Raw genomic sequence first — 5,929 nt, 5'->3', positions numbered from 1 at the left:
CAGAGAGATGATGTAAACTCAAGCACTTCAAGTGAGATCATCATTTTTTTTTTTTACATTTTCACATTCACTACTGGGATCAGCACATCCTGATTTACACAGTATGAGTCTTTCTTCTCTGTGTGAGATGTGTTTGGTGTGTGCTACAGGCATGAACTGACAAGCATCAAAAGGATGCCGCTGTATGTATCATCATTTGCCTCAGAGTTCATGTGTTTTTCAGTATCCGCTCTGTCGAAATGAAATACAAGTGCTCCATTTGTCTCAGTAGAGGTAGTGCCTGTCCCTGCTATCACACGCAGCATTTACAGCATTCATTTTGGTATCTGTTGTGTGACGGTTTGTGTGGTGCCAGTTTTCTACTTCCTCAGGCTGTATACTCTGTGACATGCAGCTTACTGTTATGTATGCTGTTTTCTGATCGAAAACTCAAGATTATCCCTCCCAGAATAGATTTATCTTTATGCCTTTCCACTGATTTTCTAAACAGTCATTTTCAGTCAGGGTTCAATGTGGATGAACCTTGAATAAATCAGACCTCCATATCTCACTTTACACAAGCCTTTAGCATCATTAATTAACCCACCTGCTCTTGATTTACATTATTCCTTGGTGACTGACGTGGGTTTCATCAAATATATCTCTAATTCATAATTTCAAAACACCAAATTAATTTAACTAAAAATGAGTAACAGCTTTGCTGCAGACACCTGGTTAGATGGTTTGCATGGAAAAAAGAAGATAGACTTTCAGCGCAGTGAGGAAGAGAATAGTAATGTATAATTAGTCTTATGTTCTACAGAGACTGGGTATTAGCAGCTGTATGGGGAGGGCAGACAGATAAGTTTAGATTCAGGCCTTGCGGCAGCTTAAAAGCAGCTTTGTCCCATGGTGTGGCACTTTATGGGAGTTTAATCAAACCCCCACTTCATAATTAGATTAGATTAGATTCAACTTTATTGTCACTGCACAATACAGGTACCGAGACAATGAAATGTAGTAGTAATAACTGTACAAGATCCTGGGTGTACTGTGTGTTGCCTTATGTTTTCAAAAGTAAAACCATTGAATAACATCATCACCTTCATTTGAATATATTCATTTATTTTCCATTCTGACTCACAGTAGGTTTACATGTGTGTGCGGTGTGTGTTAGATCTGACACACAATCACATTGTGCGAACTCACCGGCTGTGTGCTGACAAATATTCAGTCATTACAAGGTTAATCATTTATTTTAGGGTTCAGGATTGGGTTTTGCCTTAATGTGAGGAGAATAGTGAAATAGTGAAAAAGCCAGTGCTGGCTTGAAGCAAGAAATGGGCCGTGAACCTCGATAGTCAGTCAAAGTCAGTTGTTTTGATGGCCTTTCTTTCATTCATTTATTGTGTGGTCTTTTGTTGTAGGTGCTTTGTCTGGAAAAAAAAATAAACCAAGAAAAAAAATGTAATTATTACCTAGTGTATCCATTTGAGATTATTATTTACAGGCTGATTCCCTCACTGCAGTTTTTTGCAGAGTTTTGCATTAATTAGATAGGTCTGACATGCAACAAAGGTTCCCAGCCAGAATCAAACCAGGAACGCTCGACACACATCCCAACCATGTCAACGTTTAACAAAAGATATTTATTTAAACAAATTAAACCAAATTAAAGGAGGTAAAAGGAATGGATTGGATGTGTGTGTGTGTGTGTGTTGGAAGATGCAAGAACTAAACCAAATCATAATGGCTGCCCTGAAGGGAGGCGGAGCGCTGCAATCAACAGCAGCAGTCTGAGGAGAGCGAAGCTGCTAACTGCATCCAGGCTTTATCACCTGAGAACACCGGCGCCAGGTGTTCCCAGTTGGGCTAACGAGCCACCTGTAGAGCAGAGCAGACAGAGAGGAGAATAAAGAGCAAATCAAAGATGACAGGGGTCATCACACCCACGTACACAGTTTTTCAAAGCAATACCAGATCATAACTGGAACACGGAGTGTGCTCTTTTTCTTTTTCACCACCACATAAATGGTTAAGATGATCTGGTATTATGATTAAGTAATAAATATCAATAAATAACATAAGATTGGATTGGATGAGGGACGATGGGTTTGTTTTTGGCTAGGAGCATCAGGAGAACTGAAAACACCTGTAGAGTTCATTTGGTTTCACCTATTAAGATTTTATGTTTATGTTACTGCTAAACCTTGAACACAACTTAACACTGTACTCACCAAAGGAACCAAATAAGTAGCTGAGATACCTGAGAAAGAACGTGGTGTCAACACTAAAAATAGGTCCAATGGGACAACAAATGGGAGCAGTCAGACGATCAGACAGGTTTTAACAAGTAACAGACCAACCAATTGAGTCATCACTTTATTTTGAGGCACAAGCCCAAATTAGCGCACCCACTGAGTCACAAGAAATGCACACAACTTGGATGTATGGTAGGTCAACGTGATGGATGGATGTTTACAAAGGAGAGTTTGTGCTAAAAGTTTTTCTCTGTTCCAGAAAAGTTTTACCAACCTGAATGTTTGTTTCATCCTGTGTTTCTTCTGTGTTTTTTCTTTAAACTTTTATTTCTATGTACACAAGAATAAAGTTGGTCTTCTATTGTGCCAATATACCGTATGTAACGGCTGAATATACTCAGCAACCACAGTGACAAAAAACACAGGCACAGCAGGATAGTACGATTCAGAAAATGCCTCCAGGTACAGTGTAGGACTTTCATCACACCATGTCTTGTTTCACGCTGCAGTTCCTGATTCCATAATATCCCCAGAACATACAGTATGTCATTTACACTGCTATCCTATACTGCGCCTAACCTGCTGCATGACGTTTCCTCTTCAGTTATTGTTGTAGTTTTACTTTTTAAGCTCATGTTTTCTGCATCGTGCATCAACAAGGCTGGTTCTGCAGGTGAATCTGCTGGCTGTGACCTCCAGTGATTTCAACCTCTTCCTCCTGAGCTAATGTTATATCCGTCTCTCCAATGGGGCCCTCTGGCTGAGAAAAGCTGCTGTTGAAGTCAGAAAGATAACATTGTCCATGTTAATTAATTAAAGATATAACTTTACTCCCTGGCGTTCTTCCTGTTCTCACTCTGCCAGGAGCAACTTCGCACTCTCACTGTCAGAAATTATAAATAATTTTGGCCATAAGGCCCGAGAAAGGGTGGGATAAATGAATTAATGGTGAGAAAGTCTTTCCAAAACTCAGAGATGTTATGAAAGTATCTCAAAAAGTGCCTTAAAAGTTGACCTTCATCTATTTTAGAAGAAGATGGAGTCCCTTGGATAAAAAAAAGAGCGTATAGTGAGTCATTGAGTTTCTTTGTAGATTGTTGCTAAAGGTTTAAAGCAGTAAGAAATCAAAGAGAAGTAATCAATACTTAATAAACCAGAATTACTGAAATTATAGCCAGCTTCCTTTTAAAAGACCAGTGTGTAAGATTTACTGGCATCTAGCACTGAGGTTGCAGATTGCAACCGACTGAGTACCCCTCCCCTTCCCCTTCCAAGTGTATAGGAGAACCTATGGTAAAGGCCCTCTCTACAGCCAGCGTTTGGTTTGTCCATTCTAGGCTACTGTAGAAACATGGCAGTGCAATATGGCGGGCTCCGTGGAAGAGGACCTGCTCCCTATGTAGATATAAGGGTTCATTATAAGGCGATGAAAATGCAGGGATTCTTATTTTCAGGTGATTATACACTAATGAAAGCATACTTATGAATATTATATTAAATTTCTGCCAAGTCTGTTCTGCTAGATGCTACTAAATTCTACACACTGCACCTGTAAAGCCACTGGAAACCCATATCCACAATAGCCTTCTAACTATGTAATTTAGGGTGTTATGTACATAATAGTAGGTGTCTAAAAAGTATTAGGAATTAGTCTCAATCCAAATTCAAAATACTGTTATTTAAGTTTTTATAAACTTACCTGATATTGGGTTTGAATTGGGCGTGGTTATGCTCAGACATTTATTATGAAAATTATGCAATAAATACCGCGAACCACCATCATAAACGACATGCTGCGGTAAGTGTATTTTCTCATGTCTGTTTGCTGGAGTTTCTGTGTCATTGGTAGTGTTTCTGTCTCAACCCAGTTCATTTTGCGATATTCTTCATTACTGTGGCTAATTACCAGCTGTACATATAAAAATACATAGTTCTGCTCAAGCGCTCTTAGCTCTCTCCTTCTTTTAGCGACTTTCTCGCAAGTCACAGTCGTTTTCACACTTTTCAGATCCACTAGTCACTTTAGCTTAGCAGTTAGCGACGGCTTCCCTCTCTCCCTCTCACTCTCCTGCTCTCTCTTGCTCAGTGTGTCTTATGTTTAGCTATTCCCCTGCCTCCTTTAGTGATAATGGTACATGTAGTATATTTACCGTGTTGGAGGCGAGGCTCAGTGAGTTATAGTTAGCCGGCCCCTAATAGCTGTTGTGGGTGTCAATCAAAACATGATCTGCCAAGCCTACACAATCTCGAGAAATGGTCTACACAGTAAAATGTTTTTTTAAACTTGGTTTTCTAATAGTTATGAATGTTTATTGTCACTCAGATATTTGTGGATGCCTAATAAGACATTCAACTTTGATACCATATATGCATTTTTCACTATTTCAAGCCAAACTTCCAGAGGCTTTGAGCAAAACATATGGGAATTACTGCTGTTGCTCAGGGCAAACAAAAACATAACATTTCCTTTTAATTTCTTTGTAAATTGTTGTAAACAGCTCAAAAAGCATGTTTGGCAGCTTTATTACAAATTCCAATTGCCTCAGAGGATTCCCTCCACTGATCTCAGGGTATATCAGCCTTGCAAACCCTCCTGCTCTTAATTTACCCAAAATGCTGAGCCAATCCAAACAGCACTGCCTTTAACTAATGACTGGACTATAAGTTAATGAGCAGGAAAGGAAATTGAATTAGAGCCGGCGTCTGGAAGCTCTTCAGTTGCTAAATCGTTAAGCCCGTGTGATATCTTCACTGCCATAAAAATGGGAATTTAAGCAGGTTTTTAAAGCGATGCCTTGTTCTCGTTGTGCCTGTTTCCTCGTGTACAAACATATTTGTAGAGTGTTGGACAGCTGGCGTTTACTGTCTCTTGTTTAGGATGTTGTCTGTACTCAGGAGTGAAGTCAGAGGTAAATATGATTAAGTAGAACAAACCGTCTTTGGAAGATGTATGTCATGACAGATATCTATATTAAATATGGTCACAGCCGTCCGTTCTGTAGCCTTTGTTGCTAAGGTTGTTCCACGGGTTGATTGAGGCTCGAATATGTGCAGATGTATTTGAGAAATTTATGAGAAAAAGAAGCAAAAAAAGCAATTACTTTTTTTTTTTTATGTAGCCTCCGGAGCAGGCAGAAGTCCCCCAAGGGCCAGCTGAACCCCAGATTCAGGCTCAAACATGCACAAATGTGTTTAAGTGAAGCTGAGAAAAAGAAGTGAAATCCCACAACTACGGTTTGTTTACGTATCCTCGGGAACGGCGTTAAGGCAGCCAAAACGCAGCGTCTAGAACAGAGAGGGCTCATCGGGAGAGGGGGTGGGGGCGTTAAAGAGACGTGCAAAGATATTCCAATAGAGACCCAGAATAAAAATATAAACCTGTCCCCTTTAAAGCCACGATTTGAGGTTCAAATGGATCATGGCGGTTTTATAGCAGTGTCAGGTAAATCCTTATTTTTCAGTGATTCAGAAAGGTGTGGTGATGTACTCATTCACGGATGTTTCCTTTGGATGAAAGAAACGCTGAGCAGCTTATTTCACCATTTTTAAATTCACACTGGGCAGTTTTTTGTAGTAAATGGGCTAAAACATGCAAATCCTCTGGTATGGTCTCTTAAGCAGCACAGTCACCTCCACAATTACCACTATAGTAACAGTAGCACAGTAGCACAAATACAGGAATTAAACAA

The 5,929-nt window shown here is 39.7% G+C and overlaps 1 long non-coding RNA gene across 1 annotated transcript; it reads right to left on the bottom strand.

Moving 5' to 3' along the window:
- Positions 1-977: 977 nt before the first annotated feature.
- LOC122995911 lies at positions 978-4,544 on the bottom strand. Its single transcript, XR_006406880.1, has 4 exons — positions 4,391-4,544; positions 2,820-3,013; positions 2,217-2,245; positions 978-1,863 (listed from the first exon to the last, which is right to left on the bottom strand). It is a non-coding gene; the product is annotated as an uncharacterized LOC122995911 (long non-coding RNA).
- Between the last annotated feature and the right edge of the window lie 1,385 nt (positions 4,545-5,929).

The sequence above is a fragment of the Thunnus albacares genome, chromosome 13, assembly GCF_914725855.1.
Source record: "Thunnus albacares chromosome 13, fThuAlb1.1, whole genome shotgun sequence".
Classification (NCBI taxonomy): domain Eukaryota; kingdom Metazoa; phylum Chordata; class Actinopteri; order Scombriformes; family Scombridae; genus Thunnus; species Thunnus albacares.
Note: the sequence above shows the minus strand (reverse complement) of the source record. Positions and strands in the feature narration are given on the sequence as shown.